Source organism: Chamaea fasciata, unplaced genomic scaffold (genome assembly GCF_029207755.1).
Source record: "Chamaea fasciata isolate MVZ Bird 193981 ecotype frontalis unplaced genomic scaffold, bChaFas1.0.hap1 SCAF_12, whole genome shotgun sequence".
In the NCBI taxonomy this organism is placed as follows: Eukaryota; Metazoa; Chordata; class Aves; order Passeriformes; family Sylviidae; genus Chamaea; species Chamaea fasciata.
Window position 1 is genome coordinate 1405001 of NW_027094097.1, and position 27520 is coordinate 1432520.

The 27520-nt window shown below is 39.7% G+C and overlaps 1 long non-coding RNA gene across 1 annotated transcript in view; it reads left to right on the plus strand.

Moving 5' to 3' along the window:
* Positions 1-27520, plus strand: part of LOC136295738 (uncharacterized) — a 198835-nt gene that overhangs the window by 168603 nt on the left and 2712 nt on the right. Inside the window, exon 3 of the long non-coding RNA XR_010722784.1 lies at positions 9749-9804. This is a non-coding gene — a long non-coding RNA (uncharacterized lncRNA). The remainder of the gene's footprint in view (positions 1-9748; positions 9805-27520) is intronic.

Sequence of the window (27520 nt, forward strand, 5' to 3'; positions counted from 1 at the left end):
TGACTGGGTCTATTGGCCATGGTGTCAAACACAGATGTTGTCTTTGTATTGGAGTTTGGTCATGGTTTGGTGCCCTAAACCTTTGTCACTACAGCGCTCTGGCTTTTACTGTCAAACAATTGAGGTGTCTGAGGTATCTGATAGTGAGGTATCATGGTGTGATGGCTTGGGAAGGACAAAAAAACCCTTGTTTTTGAGGATTTCTTCCTCATTGGTAAACCGGGAGGAACCTGGAACGGCTTTAACTCGACTCTGATATCTTTATACTGATTGTGCTATTTCTGCCTGGGACATCTGGCATCTAGGTTCCTTACAGAGATCTTTGTTGCAATGAGACTTTATCCGTCTTGTCCATAAGCCTTGTCTGCTTTTGCTCTCCCAATCCCTTGTTTCTACTGCCCTTCCCCTTTTCCTTTGGTGTCTCTCACCATCACAATTTTTTTAGTAAACCCCAAAGTAGCTTGAGGCAAAGCTGACACACAGTAACTGAGGATCCTTACTTTGCCTCTTCTGCCTGTTGAAAAATAAAATAATATAATACAGGAATTATTTTTCGTGGAATAAAGGTAAACATAGAAAAAATATATATGCAATTGCATAGCCAAAAGATTAAAAATATCTGTGTAATTTTAGTTTGTTTTGAAATATCAGTTTTGTGAGTTTTAAACCAGCTCAGCATTCACCATTTTATTTTAAATTTATGTATTTGAGCACAGAGTATTTCCAGAATCAGCTTTGAGAATCTCTCATCTTGAGTTGCTAATGCTCTAAATGCTTTTTTAAAAAATTTCTCTATTTATTTAATTATTTTTACTGTGATAAAATGTTAGCTAAAATCAAATTAATTTAATATCATAATTTTTTGAGGCAAAATACACCTACAATCTAGAATACATGTGTCTGTTTTGAATGATTTCATAGGTGTTGATAGTCTGCATTAACTGTATACAAAATTGCTCTTAAATTGTTTTTGAAGGCTGGTCACAGGTGGGGAAAATTTGGTAGAGAGAGCATTGGCTTTATTTCAAGTACTTTGCCTGAACATGAAAATCCATTATTTGATTTTTTTTTTTTTAAAGTAATCTGACTTGTTGTCTAAGAAATTCTCCTTGGAAAAAGGCAGTTCCTTTCAGCTCCTGGCTGTGGGTCTGGAGCAAGGGACCACCAGTTTAAAGGAAAGGAAGATAAGGATATCACCTACTCTCACTGTATCTCTCAAAATTTCTCGTCGTGAAAATTATGCCGTGTGAAAAGAAAGGGTTTGTATGGATTTTTCTCTCGTATGGTTAGGACAAGGCTTTGTTGGATGTCACTGGCAGGGAGATTAGGAACTTAAGGTGACCTTGGTGGCCACAGCAGGTGCGTGCTCTTCTCTTTCCTTGCAACGTGTATGAGAGGGGGAAGTTCCAGCACAGACACTGCATCAGCTGATAGAATACGTGGGGTAATCCAACAGCTACAGCTGTGCCCCAACAGAACAAATAAAGGACTTGGAGAGTCACCCAGCTCTAGAAAAATTGAGTGTTTACCATCACAGGAAATAGACTTTCATAGTTATTTTTCAAGGCCAACATTACTTCTTGAGAGTCATCATATTTTATGAAAACTTTTATTAGCATTTCCGAATGACCTTACCCCCATTGTGTTTTTATCAGTCCCAAGAGCCATAACCTTTTTAAAATATTTTTTTGTCATTATAAACACAATAAAGCAAGCTGTCTTGCCCATAGATTTGTAGATCTCATTAGAGATACTTTTAAAAAAGGTACTCCATCTCCTGGGAAGATAATGACAAGTAGTAATCTTGGCATGCAAAGTTTTCAGAGAGGAACAGTTTGTTGAAATAGATTGTTTAATCTTTCCAGAATTGTTTTGGAGTAGATGTACTTTTTAATTGCACTTTTGCACAGCATTATGACTCGAGTGGGGGAAAGACACGGACAGCTGAAAACTAATGTTGTGGCAATATCAGTTAGATGGTATTCCAGGTGAAAAAAAAATATCCAAGTATTTGCTTAAGATTTTGAGTGTTATCAAAGTCAAACGAGAAAAATGGCAGTTTTAAAACTCATTAAAGTTAACATTTGTCTGTATTGTAAATGAGGTATATTCCCTAGGGTAGTTAACAGCTTTGGTGGCATGAGATGGGGATAATTTTTCAGATGTACTGTTTCCAGTGGGGCAGTGTCCTAAGGCTTTGCTTTAAATGGCCTTTTTATGCAGCAGCATAATGGGCAGTTTGTGCATTGCTAAATCAGCCCTGTTTTGTTAGGAATGTTACAGTCAGAGCGCTCACAATTTGTCAGAGGAAATGCAGAACATCTCTACAGGAGTCTGTTTAAGAGGACATCATTTCTCGATAAGCTCTTGCTTAGGTCAACATGTAGCTCTGCTCTCACACTATTCCCCTGTTGCTTCTGCCACACGGGAATGCTCTGATTTATTGGGATTGCACAAGTCGTGTCCTCCGCCTGACTGAAGCCACAATGTGGAAATTTTCTCTCTGCCCTCCCCCTTTTCAAAAGGAAATGGAGAAGGTTACTTTAAAGGCCTCTCAAAGTATTTCTGAGGGGACAATGAAAGGAAATACCCATATGCTGCACGGGATCGTTGTGGCACAGCTGCATGTTATAAATACGTCAGGACTATCATCCTTTTAGAAAGTGTGCTGGTTGAGAGGGTTCACTGCACGACTGTTATCAAACTACTGTAAAATGCTTGTGATGATGTGCAAAGGCAGAACAAGAAGATTATGAACCTAGTGAATGTGATACAAAAACATCCAGTGACTAATGGCATTGCAGTTTTTTTTTACCAGAGCATACAAAACCCCCCAAACATCATCAGAAAAATACAGAAATCAAAGTGAGTTTCAGTGGTGGATACTTCAAATGTATGTCCTGTCAACTTTTTAATTACATTTAAAATTGTGGAGACACTTCTCCTGTGGTACTGGCTTAATGAACAACGATTCCTTAGTCAAATCTGTTTTAAAAAACTGTGTGCAATCCAGTGTTGTGTTAATTTCCCGTCTGATAAAGGTGCTAATACTCTGTCATTCAGGCCGCTATTACTAAGAATTTTTTGGTTTGTTTCAGCATTGTGATATTTTAAACTCGATGCAGCCAAGGACATTTTTAATGAAAAGAAAAGAAGCGATGAAAAGCCTTAGTAATTTTGTGTTTGATGCCAATTGTAATACGAGAAGTGCAGAAAATAGTTTGAAGGGGTCAAAGCTATTCGTCTTTATGGTTTTTCTTTTTTTTCTCCTGTAACAGAGAATTTAACTGTCTGCAGGCATTTAAGCCCAGAATATTCTACCTTCTCTGCAAAGAGATAAAACGTTAGAGTTTCTCTTAAAAGAGAGCTTGGGTGAATAACCTTCCCTGGGACTGAAGTAACTCCATTATTCTGATTCACAGGGACTCATTCCTTATGGTTTCTTTCCCCCCCTTTTCAAACTGCTGTTTAGCACCCTTACTTCACCTCAGCCTCTCTCTTTGTAGATCTTCCGAAGATGCTCAGGGGTAGGAAGTTTGTTTTTTTTTTTTTTTTTGTATGTGAGTAGAAGTTTGTGTAGGCTTCATGGATTTACATGAGCCATGAAAAGACCTTTCCATCCTTGTAACGCTTTATGGTTGATTCTCCAAGGTCTGGAATGATCAAATGAAGCAGGGGAGATAGTCTTGGAGTTGGTAGCAAGGCAAAATAAAGAAGAATCACTAAATGTGACTTGTTCTATCTGCTGTCTGTAAAGAAACATTTCTGCAAGTGGTGCCACTGCTGAACCTGAAAATCATGGAGGACATTAGTTACCCACAAGAGGACAGGCAATCTGTGAGCAATCTGCTTGAGCAGGGCTGGGGAGGAGAATGCTGCACCATGGGCTGTGTACTGAGCGGGTATTTCCAACCCAGGACTGTGTGCAGTGATTAACAGCAGAAGGAACTTCTGCTGGCACTGCAGAGTGGTGTGGCTGCACTTCAGTTTGATATATATAGGTAGCTAAATCAGGATGATTAGACTGTGCAAATTAAACTGATGTAACAGCATATAAGCATTGCCTGGAGAAGAAAGAATTTGATTTTCAGAAATACTGGACACTTGCAAAGTTCAGCTGCCTAAGGATTGCTTTGAAAAAATTACATCTTTGGTGTGGAGCCTTTGCTTAGTCGATGAAAAAGAACTGATTTTTAAGGTAAAGAACATGGAAAAAAATTATAAGAAATTGCGAGAAGTAGAGACAAAAAAAAAAATCACAAACTAATATTTAGAGTCAGGCAAATTCTATGAAAGAGAATTAAAAACGCCTGGCAGCTAATATCCAGAGTAAAATTCACTTTATTGAAGCAGTTGTAGCATTTTTGTTCAAGTCTTACATCAACATGTAGGAAATCTACATTCTCTTAGGAAACTTGTCACTCTAAAGTCACTGCTTGACATTCAGTTATTTTTAGTTTGCTGTCACTTACAAAGTTATTCTGATAGCCACTATTAATTTTCTAGAGTATTACAAAGAGCACTATTTGCACTCCTTACTAAGAGGCTTAAAGGAAAGAAAATGTACAAGTACTTACTTTCCCCCAGAAATCAACTCTCAAGGCTGCAGTTAGGAAACTAACATTTTCGTATACCGTCAACATCTGTACGATCATAGTTTCCATTAAAAGTATCTGAGTGTGGTTTGTTGTTTTGTTTTTTTTTTCCCCCCCTGTACTTTTGGTATGGAAACGTTTCAGATTCAGATGACTCTTAGGTCATCAAGGTAAAAGATATAGGCTTACCCTTTTTAAAATTAATTAATGAATTGTTAACTCTGGAACCTAAGGATGATATTAAATTGACTCCATCCTTTTTATGTCATATCATGTCCTTTTTGCAGAATCAGCCAGTACTTTAGTATCTGTTCTTTAATAATGCATCTCAGCCTCCAGGAGTTGTGAAAGACGAATTTCTTCCTTGTCTTCAGAAATTCAGTGAGACTAAACCTTTTATTGAGCGCTTTTTGGTAGCCCCCTCTTTACATGGCCTGAGTAGATGACCCTCCTTTTCAGGACAATTAAAACTGAAAACAATGCAGATTTCAGCAAATAATAGCAGATATACCTCCTATTTTATACTTATTTTATCTTTTAGGATTGTGGTTAATGAAATTTGGCAATCTTTCAGGTTTACTCTGCCTTTGTTACTGAATATATTTGTAGGCCATAAAGAATCTTTTCTATGTCCAAAAGACATTGAATACAAGCAAAGGAGCAGTAGAAGTGTCTTAACTGAGAGGTGACATGAATTGTACCCGCTCTAAATGCAAGTTGAAGTCTGGTCACAGACACAGAGCAGCTTTAGGTCACTGAGCTCAGTTGTGGAGCATCCACAAAATGGGCTCTGTGTTCAGGCTTGGTGCATGGTACACAGCGTGGAGAGGGGCTCCAGAAGACATCTTAGATACACACACAGAGAAATGACAAGTGTTAATGCCCGAATCATTTAATTTCGAAGGAACAGCCCGTCTGTACATCGCAGGGAACCTCTAAATATACACAGAATATTTAAGGATTCTGCTTTAGTAAAAAATAGTAACAAAAGAGAAGAACGTGTAAAAAAAAGTTTAACAGCACTGGAAATAAAGCTGAAGAAGGAAATGGGCAAGCAGAAGGTGTCAGATCACTCGTGATTTGGCTGTACATTACTCCATGAGCGGTGTAAACATTTTGTGAAATTTTGTTTTCGCTTGCGTACGGTATAAAGTATCCTCTTGAGCTCATGAGGATCGTTTGAATCAGGCACTGATGCTCAGCCCAGGGAGGAGAGGGAGAGTCGTTCCCTTCCTGCGTTCCTGCCTGACCTTGTATTCTCCGCACTGCTGGTAGGCTGCTCTGAGAGCTGCCAGGAGTGCCGACGACTTCGCGGAGCTGGAGGGGGCAGGGGGGGAAGGAATGCATCGCGGAGCTGTTCTGCTGCCTTTTTACTCCTGACACACCCCATATGCTGAGATGGTGGGTGGCAGGAGGAGAGCTGGCACGGTAGCAGCACTGTGTTCCCCGTGCCAGGGGAGTAATCTGTTGGCTGGTTAAATCTCATTTCTGATTCATCTCTACTTCCTGAGCAGCACTAAGAGGCGAGATCCTCGCAGAAAAGCCAGCTCTTGGAGTGTGTGATAGTGCAGTCTAGAGGAGACTCTGAGGCTTGTGCCTTGAAACTCTGCTTTGAATACTGATTTTAATATATTTCGAATAACCCCCAAACTCTAGACTTTCTAGAACTGCTGCACAGGAACAATTTTTATGGAAATAATAGAGCTGTTTGCTCTTGTTAGGTTTTTAGACATGCACGTGCACGGGAAAACACTACACCAGAAGATTCAAGTAGGCAAATCAAAGCAGAAACAAAAAACCTTATTTTCTCTGTTAATAACATTGCTTGTTAAACAGAAGTTGGCATAGAATCCTGGTGTGAAATTGCCAAGAAAAGATTGTTAATTTGGCATAAGCTTTAAGTCGTTTCATTCAGTATCACATGAAAATGAGTAGAATTCTACGTGTGTTTGTACTGTGCGCTGCTAGTGAAAAGGAGGATTTGCAACACGAGGAAAATAGGTGTGCACCGTCAGGGGGAGTTCATGTTCGTTTGACAGCCCCAGGACTTGGCAAACAAATGCAGCAAACTTGGAGGCAAGCAGCAGAGAAAACATCCTGCAATGTTTTGCTGGAAGAAGCAAAATAGAGCAGAATCAATCATCTTTTCAATGAGAGTTTGAGGTGACTTGGGCCCAGCTCTCAGCTCTGCAGAGGACTTGTACACCTTTCTCTACTCTTTGCAGAAGACTTTCCTTCCAGCAGGATTGGGGCAGGGCTCCTCTTTTACAATTGAGCATCTGCTGGGGCTGATTTACCCTCTGTGGAGTTGCAGAGGCTGCTGCAAAGGGAGTGGTCCTTGTTGCCTTGGGGCAATCATGTCTGTTCCTCATGCATCAAACTGTTCTTGTCAGCTTTAACAGTCAGCTCAACAAAGCTGCAAAACTGAAGAAGGGGGGGAGGAAACACCCTTCAACAGCAGAGTTATTAATTGACTTTTTGCCTTGTTGTAATGCTGTAAGTATCTAGAGGTATTTGTCTTCCTTTTTTTTCATCCAAATATCTAAATTTTCTTTTCTTTGTGTCTGTCTGGATGAAACAGAACCCCAGTGGCAATAGTGTAGTGTTTCTGCTCAGTTCAGCTTGAATGTTTACAAGGCTGGCTCTTTACGCCTGCCTTTTATATGAGGGGTCAAGCCAGAGTAATACCAGAAAAAATGTGGAAAAAAAAATCCTGATTCTATTGGAACCAGTTTGATTTTTCGGTGTTGGATTTGTTTGGGCTAAGATGTCAGCTGAAGATAGCTAGAGGTAGGATCTTTTTTGCAATGGATTCCTGGTGCTGAAATGTCTTTCTGAAGACCTGGATTAAGATTACTGATAGCACAAGAGCTTGCAGGAGCATTCAACGGATGGCAAAAATAAAAGCCATCCAAATTAAAATAAATTAAAGAAAAGAAAAAGAGGACTGCCTTACTCGTCTCCAGTATTGTTCCTGATGTGACAGGTCTTCTTCAGTCTGCAGAACAGTGAAGCAGTTCTGCAAGGGCACCTCTGGCTTTGGGGGAAGTCTCATCCTCCTGCAGGTCCTTGCTGGTGGAAGCTTCCATTCTCCTGCATTGTTGGCCCCCTTGCCTTCTGCGTCCTGGTGGAGGAGGTTTTGGCTGTGTGCTGGGCATCCACTGCAGGCTGTGCTTGGAATGAGCTGTCTAATTCCTCCTCAGCCTTTCCGATGTTGTGCAGCCTTCTCTCCACCTCCTGCAGCTCAGCCACCTTCCCTTCTGCAGACAAAGGTCCAGGCTCTCCCTGCATCCTCTCCCTTCAACATCTCACTGGGAGCATTGGCCACTGCCAGAGCGCATGGTGCTCTTGAATGGTACTGCACTTGAACTGTTCTTAGTTCACGATCAGACGCATTAATTTAAAAATAAAATTCTTCCATTGGTTATGAAGTGGAACAGCTACAGAACAAATCTTTGTTTTGTCACGTGTGTGACAACTGGGAGTGGAGAAGCAGAGAGGAGAGTTGGAAATGATAGTCCCCTAAACCACTCCAAAAGGATTTATTAAACAATGTCAGTCAGAGCCAGGAAGTGGAGTTGTGAGAGCTGTGGTTTTGTGTAAGAGGAAAATTCTGTTGGTGCAAGAGTTGTTGCTTTCTTCTGAAGTGTTTGAAACATGATGAGACTGGACTCTTGTTTTGGGTAAAGAGAAATCAACAGTTTGTACTAAAAGTGTTCTGAAGATATGAAGAAATACTAAGTATTTTTGTTTACATTACTTTTGAGGGGGGAAGCAGTACAGCAAAGGCAGATGGTATGCTTGAACCTAATTTTGTGTTAGGAATGCTTTCCGGTATATTCCTGCAGACTGGCAATCGTGGCCTCCAGGCTAGAAATACAGAGTGAGATAATAGAATTGTTTAGGAGAGACTCGTGCTTGCCTTTCTGTGTGTGGGTTGGACTGAGATTCTGTATCTCCTTTATTTTGTTCATTACCTTGTTCTGTGCTGCACAGAGTGAGAGCAGTGAGTTATCAGGCACAGGACTGAAGGGGAAGATGAAGATAGCCTTCTTGTCCCACAAGAAGTGGGAGGTGAAGCAGCAGAGACAGGAAGACTGATTCAGGAAGATAACGCAGTAGCTTACAGCATGGGGGGACAAGAGAGCTCCTTGGAGGGAAAAGAACTGACAAAATTTCACAGCGGGCACCGGTGGGAGATGAGAATCCAAGGGAAACATCATGCCATGAGAGAAGCAAGCTTTCACTGATCACCTCGTGCCAGGATGTCTCCATGAATGCACTGTCTAGGAAACCATTAACCGTGGTGAGGAGGAATAGGATATCTGACAACTTTTTGTTTTGTTTTCAGAGGTTGACATTAAAAATACATCTAACGTATGGGACACAAAGAATCTAAATAATGCTATTAAACTTCTGGTAGATGTGAATCTCCAGGGATGTTCACATGTGCTTTTGAAGGAAGCTGGAAAACATTAGATTATGCATTTCCAGGCTTAATTCATCATTTTATTTTGTTCTGTTTAAAGAAATCTATGCAGAATTATTAAGTTGCTCAAAATAAGCCCAAAATAGAGGACTGAGTTTTATAAACATTTTACATATTTGTGTTTAATTTGTTGAAAATAGGATAAAATCTGCTCTCATTTGGCATCCCGAATACAAATATTAGGAACCCAATCCCCTGATGCAGTATAATTTTTAACAGTACGATTTAACAGTCTTCCAAAAGATATTGTGCACACTTTTATTTTAAAACAAGGGAATTTTTCTTAGCATAGAAAAATAATTCACGTCTTTGTCTCTGTACCTTATGAACTGGGCTGCTGTGTGTTGGCTTCTATGCCCATCTGCATCCACTGCAGAAGAAAAAGAAAACCAAGTTCTGCCAAGAGAGTTTGATTTGGAAATGCATTTATTTAGCTGGCTCAAAAAATTAGGTTAGGAGATCACAGTGCATGGAGGGTCTTTTACCTCTAAAATATAAACCTTCTATCTCCCAGTGCAGGAGCGTTAAGTGCAGAGCTTTTAAGTTGAGAAAATATGCAGTTCATGTGAAAGGTTTGATAGCACTATATACCCACCAAAAGCTTAAATGTGCCTGACTGGTTTTATGGAGGACAGTAAATTAGTCTTTCCTTTACCTCTGACAGGTGAGCAGCAGCTCTTGCATGACCGGTGGCTCTCACCACTCGTCGCTACCACACAGGTGAGGCTTTCCCTTTCAAAATGATGACTTGTAAGAAAAACAAGATGTCTTTGCTGGTTATAAATTTAACTCTTCTATGATTAGTCTGGGCCAATTAGGACACCCCTGGGGTTCAGACTATGGCTCAAGTACAAGCTTGAAAGCCTGATTAGCTGAGGTCTCTTGATACTTGTTCTTGGTAGTAAATGCTGGCACATATAGTATTGATTTTCATTTAGATATCTTAATGTTTCCAGACAATCCTAGCAGATGTGGGCTGAACTCAGATCTACGAGAGCGCTGGGCTGCAATCTGCAAGCATTTTTCTTGCCATTTTGTTTCATTTTTCCTAAACTTAACTGATTTGGAATCAGGAGATATAAATGAAAAATGCAGAGTTTGCCTATCAATCATGGCATGTACAAACATTGCTACTGCCCTTTTCTAACATCCTATTACCACTGGGTAGTTGGCTAGTCAAACAGGAATAAAAATTACACTGCAAACATCATAAGTTAGGCTTGATTTGTTGAGCAAGAAGCCTGACAATTCTGTAAGAGTTATATACCTCAGCCTCGCTGAAAATCAGCCTTGTTATAGCTCTGGTACGTCTATAAAGATTGTTCATTTCATATAAAACAGCTACCTGCACTGAAAGGCCTGAAAGGAAGAATGATGCTGGTTATAAATATAGAGGAAAATCTATTTGTCTGCCCCTTCGCGCTGTTAGCGAGTCACACGACGCAGCCCGGCCGCGGCTCCCCGGCAGCAGGGGGAGTTTGCCATGGCCACCTTTCCTTTCATCTTCTGGCCTGGGCTGAAGCACATCATCTCTCTTTGTCATATGAGATAAAGCAATGAAGTGTGACCAGTGCCACTGCATTGCACTCTGCCCACCAGGAGCACGTTAATGATAATGAAAAACTGTACTGCGCTGCATTTAAACTAAATGTGAGCGTAAGGCTGTCTGTCGGCAGACTGGTGGAACAGTTAATGTCATAAAAGATAAATAGAAATTATTAGAATTGGCTTGGAAGGGATTTTTTATAGAGCAGGGTTGTATTCCTTTAAAGTTATACATTATCAGACTGTTAAATCTAATTTCAGACTACCGGGCAATTAAAATGATTAACATTATTTACTCATATAGTTCGATTCGTTAAGGTTTTAAACACCCTTTACACGCTATTTATGTTGAAAATAGAGAAATAATGTGTTAAAATGTCTTGGATCATTAATCATTCAAATTTGCTGCATAACTGCTTTCTCAAAACCTTAGCACCACAGTGAATATTTACAAACCTCAGAGGCATTTTGAAAGGATGAGCAAAATCAAATTCCACCCACCTCTGTTATGTCCAACAGACCTTCAGTAGTTTCCAGGCCTATTGTGTTTGGAAGAAAAATCAGGCAGAAAAATCCTAAGGTTGCCTTAAAAGTTATTCTACCCAGGGGTTTGTACAAGTCTGGGCTGTGTTCAGCTGGGGGCTTGCTCCCCCTTTGATATGAGAGGGGAACAGCATGGATGCTGTTACTGAAGCTGATAGGAGCTCCATGGATAAAGTCTTGTGTACTGAAACGGAAATATACTCTGAGTCTGGCACTTAGTTTTCAAGTGTGTCAGATGGAATTTCGTATTATCTACTGACAAACCAGTTTATTAGATGGATAAAAGAAGAGATCTTCAGGCTAGTAAATGCTGCCATTAGTCAGAGGTGAAACACCCACTTCCCTTCTGAGTTGGCATTTATAACAACCTCTGAAATACTGTGGGAAAAGTCATGAAAGTCAGTATACAGTATGTGACAAGACAATTACAAACTGCATATTGATGCTGGTCTTTTGAAAAGACTGTCTACAGGCTTTTTTTAGTGGTTTGAAACATCGGCAGTTTGTTTGCTCGTTTGTTTTTATTCCTGCATGCACTGAATACCTTTTTGAAACAAATGCTTTAAATCACAGGGGGCAGGTGGATGTAACCTAGACTGGGGTCCTATGCTCTGGGAAGGCAGATTATTGTGTCTGCCTGTCCCTGGAAGCACTGGAAGCCCATGAAGCGGCTCATAGAGTACTGGGCAGGGATCTCAGTCCTTGCCTGTTGGAGGTTCTGGGCACACACGGGGCTGCAGGAGGCTGCTGAGTCACTGAATGTCCTGCTCCCCAGAGGCCAGATCTGCTGAACGAGTGTGGTCATTACTCTTTTGTGGCACCATTAGTAAGAGGAAGAGGTAGTTATAATTAGCCTCTTTGAAATCACCCAGGGGCTCAGCTGATGTGTCAGAAATGTAGATGGTGTTAAACACGATGACGCAGCTGTATTGTCCCAGCTGGCAGTGTGACCCCAGCGCCAATGCTGTATTTAGTATCTAGGGTCTCCCACTTTGAGAACATCCGAGAGTACTCAGACTCCTCCTAGTTGCTATTTCAGGAGCTGTGTGCTCTGGGTAGATACTGCAGAAGTGGCTTCCTAATTTAAGTGCTCTGGATGAGGCCCAGTTATTGTAACAGATTTACCAAGGAGCTCTGCCTTTGAAGTTACTCACTTACCAGAATGCCCAGATGCAGTTTGACACAAGTGCAGCAGTCCCAGGATCATCAGTGAATGGTGTACTGACAACAAAGTCAAGTGGCTCATCTTCCAGTAAGACCTGGAGAGGAGAAAGTCAGTGAGCTGCTGAAGACCCACACAACTGTCCCGAAAGAGGCCCTTTTTTACCTCTTGGATTAGGCACTTTCTCCCTTCATTCCGTTGCTCCTAGGCTCTGTGTAAAGCTGCCTGACACAGTGAGGGGCTCATGATGTAGCCTCAAACCGTGGTGTTTTCCAGGGCCATGTCCTCTATTTGATGCAGTCCTTGCTCTAGAAAATAAAGGCAACTGTCAGCCTGTATCAGTGAGGATGTTTCTAATGTTATTCATCATTCATTTCAAGAGCAACATGGGCAAAACCCATCCCTTGAGAGCCTGGCAGCTGTTATCATCTCAGCAATACTCTAAGCTTTTGCTGACTTCAGGGAACAGAAAGCCCGGATTTTCTCCTGAATTTCACGTCGGTGTGTGGTGGTCTAAGCCAGCCCACCAAAATGGCACACAGAGGAACTGTACCATTCCAGAAGAAGGCTGGAAATTAACAGCTACTCACCCGTAATGAATATCAAGGACATACTTTTTTCAAGGAATTAATTTGCTTGAGTTTTTCCTACCCTGAATACATATGGAGGGAAGTGAGGTGGAGAGACAGCCCCTTTAACTTGGGCTGAGAGGTCTGTCTGTGTTCTTGGTGCTCTCTGCTATGTCCCGTGTGCCTGTCTTACTCAGAAGCCTGCGACTTTGGCATACCTGTTATCTCTGGCATCACTGTGGTGGTCACAGCTTGTGCCTCCTCTTCCTAAACCTGTGAATTTGGAATGCAGAAAGTGAGGGGAGGAAAGGAATCCAGAGGACTGAAAGGGACTTCCTTTTTCACAGTAGCAAATTCTCCTGTTGCACTGGCTTCATACACGAGAATTTATCCATCCTTTTGATGTGTGACAGAGTTTTGGCCTTCAAGTTAACCTGGCTGTGTTTGGTCACAAAGTATTAGGATTGATGCTGGTGCCCCCGGTACCTTTGCCCAAGCTGAGCTCTCCTGGGGGTTGTTGGACTTGTTTCCCCACGGGGATGAAGATGAGTTCTGCCCAAATGATCAGTCAGGAAAATATACTGAGCTGAAAATATAACCCCAGAATACCACAGACCCTCACAGATATCAGTGAAATACAGAGTAAAAGATTTAGTCCGGGTCTCTGCCTCTTCTATTTTGCTAATAATTAGAATTATATAACACGGGAATGACTTTTATTTCTGGTATATCTGGGAAATTATTTTTCCTTTGAGTTTTTCAGACTTCTTCTACCTCCCATTGATTTTGATTATTTACTGTTTGACAAGGGGAACACAGGCAGCCCATGCTGTGCGAAAGATCAGAGGTGCCTTCATTCCTCAAGGCTATTGCCTTCTTTAATTCTTCAGTGTAGGATCAGTGAACTGATTGCATTTTCTTCTCTTTGACACTTTGTATTTCACGTTTCTTCATCAAACTACGATAGCATGCTCTCTTTTAGAGCAAGCTGCTCTGAGAATATAACCTTTTTGTCTTGGCCATTGTTATAACCCTTTGGTGACTTGTAACAGCGACTTTCAGCCACCATCCTAATTCAGTGTTTCAGTTAAACTGCATGGAGTTGAGTATCTTGTTAATCCGCTTTTTGTGCTTTTCTTTTATTGGTGTTATATGTATTTCATATTTAATCATTGCGTGATGTGGCTTGAGGGCAGTTGTTCTTTGATTTTTTAAAATATTTTTTTTCCCCTCAACCAGGATAGTCTTACAGGCCTAAGGGGAGATTTTTAAGCTGCAAACACTGTATGCCAAATCTGGCAGAAAAAAAAGAGCACAGTTCAAATATTTGCAAATAGAAACAAATAAATGTACACTCTATTTGAGCATGTAGTTGTGTGTGCACATTTTTGGAAAACAGCTTCTTGGACAGACATGTTTTACAATGGTGGGAAAGAAGCCAAAGGGATGTGAGTGTTGAGAGTCTTGCTACTTTCTGAGACATCCACTTTCTACTAGAAAGTAATTAATGTAAGTATCTGAAGTAGAAAAAACAGAAGTTAGTTCTGTCAAATCTGACTTCAGGTTGTGGTTCCAAATATTTTGATCAAATAGGCTTCTCTCTCCTTTTGTGTATTGTAAGATATGCAATGTAGTACATATTTCCAGTGACTAATGTTTGTGCTGTGAGTCCCTGTAAATGAGAACTTGGGTGATGTTAGATCAAAGTCTACAGTAATTTCATAATTTCTTTAAGAAGAAATGCTTGTTTTCAGCTCTAGTTGGCATCAGTCTAAATGAATCAGTAAAAAGGGATGATCTCAGCTCATATAAATAATAACAGCCCTCTCCTGTTTGAAATTTCTTTCTTCTGGAAAAGCCAGTTGTCCCACATTAATGCATTTCCAATCAAAAACACTAAGCCCCATATGGTATTTTTTAACACATTTGAGAACCCTGCTTAAGACAGAGCACTAAATGTACTGGAAACCAAAGTTCATTGTTTTTCAGCACTCAAGAGAATGTGCAAAAAGTAGTCCCTTGTATTTGTCTTATCCTGCTTATTAGTTTTACAGTTCTGGGTCTCATTCTCTTTCCTCTTCCCCTTTCTCTCCTTTTTTTCTTCGTCTGTGAAATGACCTTCATGTTACCATGTAACGAGGTTCCTCCTCTCTCTCCCTCCTAAACATAATGAATGTGAGGAAAGCTCTCTGAGACATGAACAAAGACCGGGAAGGGGCATCCCAGAATACCAGGGGATGGTGAGAAAAGAGGTCCACACTACTTCAAACTAGAAAAATGTTAGAATTTAAGATAGAGCTTGCCCGTAGAAATGCTGCTTGAAAAGAGTTTGCCCACGTTTTTGCGAGAAAATATCTAATAAGATACTTTGGGATTAAAGTATATTTGTATTTCTGTTCATCCTTTAAAGGGCATCTATTTCCTCCGAGTCATCATTAATTGCCAAAAATTTCAGATCATGGCATGTAATGTAGAAAAGAAGCATGAGTTACTGAGTCAATATTCCTAGAATGTATATTACCTAAAACTCCTCATGCTGTGGAAGCTCATATATATATGCATCTGGAAAAACCCTGCACTCCAGGTTTAATTCTGCAGTTTTACTGGTTTAAAGTAGATCTTTTAGCACCAATTAAAAGTGTTACTGCGGTGTTTTCTAAACTTTGCCGTTTTTCAGCCCAGAATCCTATCAGAATGTAGGTGTGGAGATCAGCCCAAAGCAGGGCCGGCTGAGTGAGGCTGCCCAGGACCTGTGCAGTTTTGCTTTGTTTCACAGACAGAGCCTCCCTGGGTCCTTGGGTCAGTATTTGACCATCCTCTTGTTAACTAAGCAAACATTTTAATGAAGTTTTCCCATGTCTTACAGCCTGTCTTCCAGGGACATGGAAACCTGTGTCCAAACTTTCCATGTAAAAGTAGAATGAAAAACACTCAGTGCCTTTACCAGCTCTTTGTCAGTGAATCTCCTGTGCCCTCTCCTCTGTGGGCCCACACCTTTTTCAACCTTCCTTTTGCTGATCTTGTGCTCAAGGTAACTTTTCCTTTCCTTCCTAATATTCCTCACTAGTTTTGGTTGGATTTCTGTTGTCCATCCCTGCATTTTGACCAACATTTCCGTATCAGCAGAAGTTCCTTGTTCATCCACGGTGTCCTCCAAAATTCCTGCATTTTGGAATGGGCTGCTTTGAGGAGGTTTTGTGCCACAAAAGAATCCCAGGAAAGGGAAAAAAATAAATAGTTTCTGGCCTGGCAATTGCAAGGTGAACGAATATATTTCTGTGTGTATGCTAGGAAAATGCCCTTAATGGCAAATTTGGCAACAGAAAGAGGAATGACAGGGAAGGGGGAGTAGTAATGAGAGGGTTTAATTTCAGCATGCACAGCTCAGAGCTTGAGGAAAAGTGAGATAAAATTCTGCCTTGACAACCTTTAGTTCAGCAATCCTTCCTAGCAGAAATAGGCCTTGAGCAGAGTGATGGTCTGGCTGACAAACAGGTCTGTGTCATTTCATTATGCTGAACATCTTTTGCTTCAGAGTTTTTACATTCATTTTTAATAAGTAGAATGTAAAGAAAAAATAATTACTGGCCACTACATGGTGCTTTTTGATGGAACTATCTATTTATGGGGAGCATAGAGCTTACCCTCTCTCAGGGCGTGTGTGAGTTTTTTACAGGCTCCAACAGGATGGAAGATGGAAAAAGGGATGCAGGATGGAAAAAGACCTTATCAGGGGCACACTTAGGCAGAAGTAACTGTCTAAAATTATTGTTCAGCACACCTGGAGTCTCTTTCAAGCCACGTGAGGCCACTTGCTGCAGCTTCAGCACCAAATGGTTATTCCTGGAGGATAAGACCAGCCAGAAATTTAGTTAGCAGAAGGAAAACCAGGCATGCCAATGTGCTTCCTCCAGTTAAGTTAAATGGCCCCTGTGACCCTGCTGCGCTTTGCACCGATGTTCAAGTGACATTACTTGAATGACATTTTGTCATTTGCTGAATGTTAACCTGCAAAAATGCCACCCCTGCTCCTTTACTTGGAGACAGGGTGACACGTGCTGCAGCCCCCGTTGTTGGGGGTAATTTTCTGCTCCGTTCCTGACAGACAGGATTCCAATAGCACCATATGTCAAAAACTCCAACCCATTCCAGTCATGTACCCACACCGTCCAGCTGTCACAGCTATAATTATTGAAACTAAAGCCCAGAGAAGTTTCTAGTTTTGGAAATGCTCTAGTCTCCTTAGATCTTTACTACTGATGTTATAGCTGATTAGGACCCTGCCAGCCTTCTGTTGGTCTCTTGAAAACTGCTGTAATTCCCATTCATCATGGAAGCTAACCAGCTGCTCCAGAGCCATCCCCTCAAATGTGTTGCTTGATGTTGTACTTTGCTGTTGTCCTGACCTTGACACTTTGGATGTTCAAACAAAGGCTCCTTATTTTCTTGGAGCCGGACTAAAAGGAGCCAAGTTAACTAGATCCTGCACAGAGAAATGGAAGCAGTTTTTGTTGGTACCTGGTGTTGCTGTGAGACTGATGATAATCCACGCTCTTTTCTTGGCCATCCTGCCACGGCTTCCAGGCCACTGCAGGCAGGGCAGTGAGAGGCAGAGACCCCTGGAATGCTCTCCTGTCGGGCTGACACCGAGCTCTTGGCAGGAACATCTGTCTTGTCTCCCAGCAGAGATGAAAGGGACTCCTGTGATCAGGGCTTTGAGCCTTTACAGCCACTTTTGTCACTTTTAACCAAATGTAATGAAGTTCAACATCTTTTGATTCTATTTGAAACTTTGGTCAGAGTAGAGAGTTCAGCTATTGGTTTTTCCTATTAAAATCTTAAAGCTGAAAGCTTTATGATCTTGAGGTGTTTATGGGTTTTAGGCTTCCTTGACAGCCTTTGAATTTATATCTCTTGCAGTGCAGATATGTGTAGTACATAAAGTAGCACCTTTTTAGATTGCATTTTCACACTATAGTATTTTTTTTTTCCCCCTCCGGGGATCAACCCCCCTTGTACCCATTGCAGTAACCTCTCTCACACTGTTAGTTATGCTTTTCTGAGTTGTTCATTCATTTAGAAGGCAATTTTTATTCTAAATATATGAAAGCTTTTATATTTAAATTAGAAACACGTAAATTATCTGGCTTATATTGTGATCAAGTAGAAATTTGTAATCTAGTGCCTCGATTCCAATATGCTGCTCTCAAAGTGGATTTTCTAAACTCTTTTGAGATGCTAGGTAAGAAAATGTCAATATCTTTAAAGAAGAAATGTTTTATGGATGAAGAGAGATTTTTAAAATGTGAAGAGCAAGACTGAGTTGGAATTCCTCGACTGGAACAACTGACTAATTTGACGAAGAAAATGAGAAGAAATTTGCTAAACATATTCTTTAGCAACTGTCTTCTAATAATGAAGAAGCAATTCCAACAAAAACCACCACACGCACGCATACACACACTAAAGGGAGTTTGATATTGCTGCTGAGAAAGCTCAGGATGACTTTGACTATTGGAAGAAGATCAAGTGTGTTGTCATGCAGATCACTGGCTCCCTTTCACAGGCAGCAAGGATGGTGTACATTTAAAAGACAGACCAGGTTTTTCAGAACACACATAGGAAATTATCCCAAGTGGAAAATAAACTGTGTCTAATTTATGGTTAATTCATAGTTTTTAGATTTTATTTTAATGGCCAGATTAGGAAAGAATGAAGAGACTTGATCTCTGGTGGACCCTGAGGTTCTTGTTTTTTTGTTTTTTTTTTTTTTTTTTTTTTTTTTTTTTTTTCCCAAATCTCCGGGTGCAGGATCCTGAATTTTTTTCTCATTAACCAGCTCTGAGTGGAAGCCTGAAGTCAACAACTTCTGGGCAATTGATTACACCTGAGGCTACTTTTGGGAGTCTTGGTAGTCACCTTACACTGAGCTGAATAATAATTGAAATGTGACTGTTAAATAGGAGACTGAAGGAGAATAAAAAAGGGAGTCATCGGCCGAAGAGCTCAATAAAACAGGCTAGCCAAAGACAAAAAGAAAGTAAACAGAGGCAAAGAAATTCAACTGACAAGGCAATCAGTGCAAAAGCAACAGGGGGATGTGTAAAGAGAAACGTGGCACAAGGACTGCGTCCCAAAGAAGGGAACTGAGGGGGACGGTGAGCTGGGTGTGCCAGTGGTGGAAGACAAACCCCTCAAACGCCTTAGGACAGCCAGCAGAGAATAAAGGATGGAGACAACAAGGTGAAGTGCTCCGCATTTTGGGGTGCAACACTTGAGACAGACTGTTAGAAAATTTCTACTAAAACTGGAGAGAATGCATGTTGGAATTCTGAGACGCAGTAAAAACCTCAGTAAAAGTGGCAAAGAAAAAGGTGAAAGCATAGGATCTGTCAAATGCAGTGAATACTGAGTAGAACACAAGTTGTTCAGAACGAGACTTACAAAAAACATCCAGGACTGCATGAGCAGGAGAAAGTACAAAAAATGTAGATCTTTCTCAGAAAATAATAAGAAAGAAATACTTTCTGAATGTGTGAGGCAGGCACAAAATACTTTTATGTGGTGTTTTTAATAAGATGGAAATCAGTGCAGTTACAATATAGCTGAATCTACTGATATGTGCCTTGAAAATAGGTTTAGCAAGTCATCTCACAGAAATGGCACATTCTGGAAACTTAGGGCCACCAAAAGTCTTGATTAAAGTAATAGAAAACACGCACAGTTGTAGAAGAAGCCAATAGAAGGAATTTCCATAATCACAGGAGTGGGATGAGCCAGGTTGCTGTTACTGCTGTTGTTCTGTTTAGCCTTGGTTTCAAATTAAAAGATGAAGGGAAAGGGGGGAAAGAATCATTTTTATGAGAAAACAGTGAAAACACAGCTTCTCAGAGGATATTCATCTTATGGCTTCATTAAAGAACCATCAGAGGTTCCTTGGAGGAACTAAGACCAATAAGCAGAAACTCAGACTGAGGTTCAGCTTGCAGAGATAAGGAATGAAGTCTGACACAACTTAAAAGGGACTGTGAAAAGAGAGTTTGAGGAATTTCAGATAACTGCTCTTTTGCCTTTGCCTCTTGTTTGATAATAGTGCTATTTCTTTTTACCAAACAGAGTCTCTCGCTTCAGGAAAACTATCCTCAACATAAACTTGTTAAGAAGGGAATGTGTGGGCAGTAGCACCCTGGAAAGCTCTACACTGAGCTTCAGTCTAATGGATCTTAGTCTTAAGCAATCTGGAGAGGCTGGCTTAGCGGAGAGTGCTCTGATGGCGAAGGTTCTGCAACTAATTTATATCAATTTTGAATGCAGCTGTATGTGTTTGAGTGTTCTCAGTGGTAGGGATATCAAGTCCTTTTCTCTCTTGCTAAATCCAACAAATAATTGGGCAATTTCTTACACCCCTTGATACAGGTAAATGATAGTCAAGTGTCTACATTCCCCCTACTATGTGTGGCCTGGGGGATTATGGGGGTTTGATATTCTGAATTAAATGAAAGCCGGCAACATTTTCAAAACTCACTTTGCTTGATTATCTGTAACTTTCTTATCCTTCTGCAGTGTTGTAGCTGGAGATCGTATAGAAGGTGCCTAATTCTCTGTTGTGCCACGGGATTGCCAAGCCAAACGCAGGCTTTGTGTCTTGCAGCAGAAGTGCTGCAAAAAAAGTTCAAACAGGGAGTTACTGGCCTAGTAAATAATGCGTTGAATCAGATATGGAAACCTGGATTGCATGCAAGAGAAAAAAGAAAGGGATTTTTATGATTTATTGTACCTGTGCTAACTGAGCCAGAGGAAGAATCCAGTTGTCCTAGGAAGAAATATAATTATGCCAAGATTTTAAAAAAAGAGTCTGATATGTGAAAATTTATGATTTTCACTTTTAGACTGTAGAGTGTACATCTAAAGAAAACCTTGTTCTTATGAGATACTTTGAAAATTATTCAAAGACAGCAGTACTTTTATAAACTTATAATTTTGAAAGAATGTAGCAGTAATCATGAAAGTGTAGTGATGGATTGATACCCATCTTCTTGGTTAGGAAGAATTGCTACTTTAGACTAATTTCATAATTACCTTTAGTTTTTATATAATCCCAGTTTTTTATTTTTAAAAATAATAGCATGTAATAGGAAAAAAAAAAAACCAGTAAGGAAGAGTTAAGAAAATAATAGCTTTTCAGAAGACATTGCTTGTCTTGGTTTTCTCTTTTCAACTGACAGTGTGGTACAGAATTCTGCTAGGCAGAAGCATACCAAACTGATTTTTTATAATCATTGCTATTATTGCTGTTTATTACAATAATATACTTTAAATTTACAGTTTGGAGCCATCACTGGTATAGAAGGCTATATGTGTAGCTATACATACCTAATTATTTGTGGAAGGTATTAGTATTGTAAACACAGCTTATCTTTGTATGAGAGTGGCATTAATAACAGAATTTCATAAATGCCAACATACAGTACGATAATTTCAAGACTCTCTGAAAATATGGTGTATTGTAGCTGAAGATGTTCACAAATGCATGCTGTGGATGGGGAGGGGGAGGAGGGCTGTTTTGTGCTTAGAATGCTTTCTGATGCATAAATATTAGCATTAAATAATTTTGAATACCTTGTTTTCTAAAAAGATTAGTAGCTCTTCTCTGCGTGATAAATTGTGCAAGAGTTATTGTTCACACCAGTCTTTGTGCTGTATTATCCTGTGTAGCTTTAAATAACCCAGCCCAAATTACGCTCAGCAAGCTGTTGGGAAAGCTTGGAGGAATCTCAGAGCTGAAGGGCCAATTTGTGCCCTGACTTACATCCTGTGCAAATGCACTGGCTTCGTGCTGCCTCTAAAGGATATAAGGAAGGAAAGAATTTAATCTGTAGCTTTTGCTTTATTATTTTTATTTAGCTCCGTTCTATTTTTTGTATTCTGTTTTTTTGTTTATGCGTGGTTCGATCCTCCTGCAGAGGAGCCTTGTGCCTGTGTATTGCTGGTTTGTGGATGGCAGCATTTCACCCTCTCTGCCTTGGCATCTCAAATGTTAAATGAAAATCTTATTAAAAACAAATAAGGAGAGTTAAGTGTGTGTTTACTAAAAGTCTGGTTTATATTGGCTCACACTTGGAATCCCAAGCTTTACGCTTGAGAATGTTGCACAATAATGTATGGTTTCTTTAAATTCATAAGTCTTAAATTGGTGTGTGCCAGTTTTGGTGTTTTTCTTGCATCTGGTTTGTCTCTTCTCAGTGATATTTTGCAGTCCTTGTTGCTCTGATTTAGCAGCTATTCTGTAGGTAAACTTACATGCTTTGGGGAGACAGGCAGTGTAAATGCGGCTTCTCTAAATTTGGTTTGACTCACCAAAGATCCATCAAGACATTGTAATATGAGGAGTCAGTGTAGCATTTTGCCTGATATTTCTCCCTATCTTCTAATGGTCTAGGAATGAATTCTTATGCTGGGAGAAAGGGAAACTGAACTAAGGGTTCTTTGGAAATATCAGTCATCTCACTTAAGTGTTTTCATCTGATTTTTCTCCCTGATCACTCCTGAGGCGAGAAAACCTCAAATTCTGGGTATTGTGAAGTGATTGGCAGCAAGCAAGACAAGCAGAGACATTCAGACGTAGACCTAGTATTAATTCAAGCTGTGCAAATAATTAAACACACCAAGTGAAAGAGGTGAACTGAGCAGTTTCCACTGAGTTTAAGGACAAGGTGAAGAATTCCACTTTTCTTAATGACCTTAGGAATAAAGAGTATTTTGTAAGGCCATCCATCTTACAGCAATTAGAACTAAGTCCATTTAACGAGGAGGGTGTAAGGCCTGATGCTGCATTTGCCTGTTTTGCTGTCCCACTGAATCCCACTGAGATGGGTGGGACTGGTTTAGCTCATGGTGCTTCATCATGAGGCAGTGGACTTTGTGAATGGGCCCTCCTGAACTGCTCTTCTATCAGCCTGCTGTACTTCCGAATGCTGAAAGTTCACCTCACCATTAATTAATTCAATGAAGGCAAGAATAATTTCAATGGAAAAGAAAAAACCTCCAATGCAATGTGTAATTGGCGTCTGGTTCACAGTTCCTCCAATTGTTATTTCCAGGTGAGGAGGATGCTCACCCTGTTCAATGGCTAAGCTAGAGGAAAGTTGGTGGATGACTAGAGAGTAGAGGAGTTTTAAGAGTAGAAGTTGTGCCACAGTTTGTTTTCACAACAATTTAATTTGGCAGGAATTGAATTGGAGGAGCAGGTTTGGAGTGACAAGAAACAGAAAATAAATGCTTTTTTTTTTTTTTTTTTTTTTTTTTTTTTTTTTTTTTTTTTTTTTTTTTTTTGTTGTTGATTAATGGCTTCAGAAATAACTGGCTTAGCACAATGTGCTGGCTCTAACCCTTCAGTCAGGGTGACTCTGTAAGTAGAGTTTGGCTCTTCTGCCATTTCGCATTTTCTGGACAGTCAGTCACAAATTTGATTATCAGACGTTTTGGCAAAATTATAATAATTTGAAAAGTTCACTGAACCTGCAAAGCAGCATGTAAAATTGCTGGTAGATATCATAGACTGATGAGAAAAATTAACGTGGGTCAAACATAGCTGTGGTTAACCTCTGCAACACACCTAAGATATACAGTCTTTTACTAATTGATTGAAAGGAATTGCAATCTCCATTTGGAATCCAATTCAAACCTTAGTGTATAAAAATGCTTCCAAAAGGACGATAGCCTTTATTTGTCGCATCGTAGAAAAGCAGCTGCAGAAAACAAGAGCCTTGTGCTTCCAGATCAGATCTTTTATCAGTGCTGTAATACCATTTCCACTGCACTGTGCAGAAAAGGAAAAATCTGTCTTGGTATCATTTATCTCCATCAAAACCATGGAGTTTGTCTCCTAGGATTCCTCTCCTAGAATTCCTCCTCAAGTGGCCTTTAGAAATTTTTGCATAACCTTGGCACGTCTTCTATCCAAACTGTTCTCTCATTACTTTCATTACTTCAGACTAAATTTTCTGCCCTCTCAGGAAGTTAGAGAAGCAGGTGTCAGTAAGAATTCCCACTGACACTTTCTTCAGGTACCCAAAAGTTTAAGCCTTGTGTAGGAAAACTGTCATGAAAAGAAGGATAAAAATTTCAGTTTGCTCCAGTTACAACCCAGCATTAATAAGTGCCTTGGTTTTCTCTTTCCTTATAGAAACTTTTGGAAATTTACTCCTGTGCAAGCATAATTTTTGAAAGTTCCTTTAAGGAACCTATTAGCTCTGCTGGCATATGGAGAATTTATAATTTCTGCAAGTGTTATATAGGAGAGACCCTCTCATGTAAGCATATGATGCATTTAACTCATGTTATGAAATCTGCCTCTATATCTGGCAGTGATTTCAAAATTTCCTGAGTTCTCTGTTTAAACTATAGCAGAACTTCCAAGCACAAACTGTCACTGAAGGGGAGCTAAAGTTATAGTATGTTATGCTTAGGTAAAAAATATTAACAGAATATTTTAATTGTTTAGACAGAGCAGACACAAAGTGATGATGTGCACATTTTCCAAAGTTGTGTTAGCGTTTACTTTCGTATTCCACACTGATGATCTGCATCTCTCTTTGTTCCCTATCTCCCAAAGACTTTGCCTGATGTGTTACTGAAGTACATTTCATCTCATGCAGATAACATACACTGATTCTGCTGGCCAAAATTTTTAACCGTTGGGTTGTTTTTTTGTTTTGTTTTCCCTGTTAAATGCCAACTGCATGAGGAACTGGGGCTCTACTCCACCTTTTTCCCCCCTTTGCTCCCATAAAACCAGTCCATGCCCCAAGATGGTTTTTCCAAAGGACTGTAAACATCCCAGACGAGCACTCACACATGACCAGCTCCCCCTCTTGCACCTCTTCTAAAATAGGTGCTTTTGAAGAATTTTGCTCTTTTCCCTTTGGAGTATGAAAAGCATATCCTTGATGTGGGGCTTTTGGATGATGCCTGCACAGGTAGGAGTGTAACTGATAACTGGTGACAATACGAACATTTTTGTTGTGGTGCTACTACAGGTGTATCTAAATCACTTCCAACCGTGTAATTTCCTTGTGAGATAATATCTGTGGTTAGAGTTTTTGTTGGAACTGAAGTGTTACCAACTGAAATGACTTCCCCAAACCCTGTATTTTGGTTTAACCGAGGTGGATTGCCTGCTTCTCTTGGTGTTTGGTGGTCAGTAATCTGACTCACGGAGAACTTTTACTACTCGTGCTTTTCCCTCCAACATTGTTCAGCTCTTCCATGGGTCTATAGCGAGGTCTGCTAAGCCACAAGAATTAATAAGTCTCTTTTCCTCAAAAACCCAAGGCATCCTGGCTATTATGGCATTATTGTTGAAGACCTTTTGCTAGGCTGCCTCCTAAAGAAGCTTCATTTTAATTTGCCTGAATTAAATCCTAAAAACAACTCAAACATTGGGTTTTATAGGCCTGCTACTGAAGCTGACCGGGGCTTGAATTATTGCTGTAAAAGGTTTTACATGTTCTATAAGTTTATATCAATTTCCTTTCAAACTTGGAAAATTTCCTCTCCAACCTTGCCAGGTTTTAAAATGAGAAAGTGAGTTTTTATAGTCCTGTTGCAATGGAAAGGTTGACCTGAGTTATTGTCACATGAATTACTTCAATTAAACAAAAAATTAAGTAAATAATGGAATTATAAGATTCAATATTGTTCTGTGAAGTCTTTAGAAAACCCACATTATAACTTCAAAAATGCAGCAGATAAAGATATTTACATTAAACTTATGTAGAGACTTTGCTGCTCTCCTTTCTCCTCCTTTAAAAAAACCCAAACAAAAAGCACCAGAAAACACTGCTTTAGGCAAAAGCTGTTTCCATCATATTATTTTTTTGCAAGGTAAAGGCTCAGTGCCTCGACTTTTAAACAAGTGCTTTATCCTTGAAAATTAAAATAAAATATTTTCATGTAATCAGTAAATTTTGTTATGAAACTTTACAGCAGCTATATTAAACGATAAGAATAACTACTATTTTGAAATTCTGAACATCTCATAATTAGACCAGCCTTTAAGAAATATTCAGAGTTAAGGCACATTAGAATGTATTCCACAACATGGAGACAGCCCTGACAAAGAAACATTATTCTTAGATTTACAATTAATTACCCTTATGTCTATACCTTGCATTCAATTTGCATATCTTAAAAGTGCTGTAAATTTCATAGCACTCCCTTGTTATTTAAGATCATTCTGCTTTAGTAAAAGTTTCCACAGTGATAACTTTCTCTTGATTATGTAGTTGTGAGGTCAATAAATTTGGCTTTACTTGGCTCCACAATGTTATAATTTTTCTTTTTTTGTTGTTGTTGTTTTTCATTATTTTGCTCCTTGTTCCTCCTGCCCTCTCATTTATAATCCCCTGAAGAACTAGTAGATAGAGAAGTCTGGCTCGAAGACGAAGTGAGTGGTCAGATCCTCAGATGTTATCTTTTTCCCAGAACGCACTGGTACTGGGTGTCTGACATGTTCTATACATCTTTCTGGTGTCAACCTCATTAAACAAATACACCTTGATCTATAGCTCTCAAGAAATGAAATTTCATGCCACGAATTTGCTCTACAGCAGCCCATGTTCTCCCTCTCTCTCCCCCACACTTTTCTACTCCGGGAGTAATTTTATTTGTTCTTGATTTCAAGCTTATTTTCACACCATGACTGTCCGTAATTTTGCACCCTGAGGTTGGTCGGTGTTTTCTGATATTTAAAGAAATATTCATGTTTTCTGCTCACAAATTGGTGTTTCCTGCTTTTCTAAACGTGGAATCCATGCCTCTGGCTAAGGTGTGGTACATTCAGGAGGTGGGTCACAATATTTACTTTGGTCAGACACTCATGGGGATTTTCTCTAAATATTAGACATGTTGCAGCATGTTTGTTGTAAATTCCATAGACTTCTGTGAATAATTATATATAAATGTGCTCGACCTGTGTTTTATGCTCTAATTCAAGGTTAACACAATATCCTGTAAGCCAGAAAGATGTTGAACACTTTGCCAGAATAGTATATATTACTCTCATCTTTTCCCCCCTCCCTATTTTCCCCCTTCAGCTTAAAAGAATTTTTTAAAGAAATATGTTTTCAAACTAAAATAAACCTTCTTTAATGAGACTATATATTATTTACAGAAAAATGCCACTAAACTCAATTAGTACTGGTCTCACCACTGGGTAGAATTGAAGTTGTTGAATTTTTTTTTTTAATGTACTTCATTGAAGTCATTAATGAATCTGGGGCAATATTCTATTTTTAATCAATTTAAAAAGTATAATGTATGAGAAAACAGCAACACACTGTATGGATTTTTGTAGATTCACTGCTGCAAAAGATACACAGACAAGTACGTAAAGTTTATGCCCATCTTTCTTTTTACTCGGAAAAATTGTTGAATGTTGCCTTAAACAGGTAATTCCTTATTGCCACCCCCCCTATTTTTAATTGGTAGCTTATTAGAGTTATTTAAAAAGTTGTCATTGTGGTTTTTTTTCATTTAATATTTTATCGTATATCACTATTATTTAAAACTGCTTTGCTGGATAACAGTAGCCATGCACAACGTTGTCTGTTGCAAA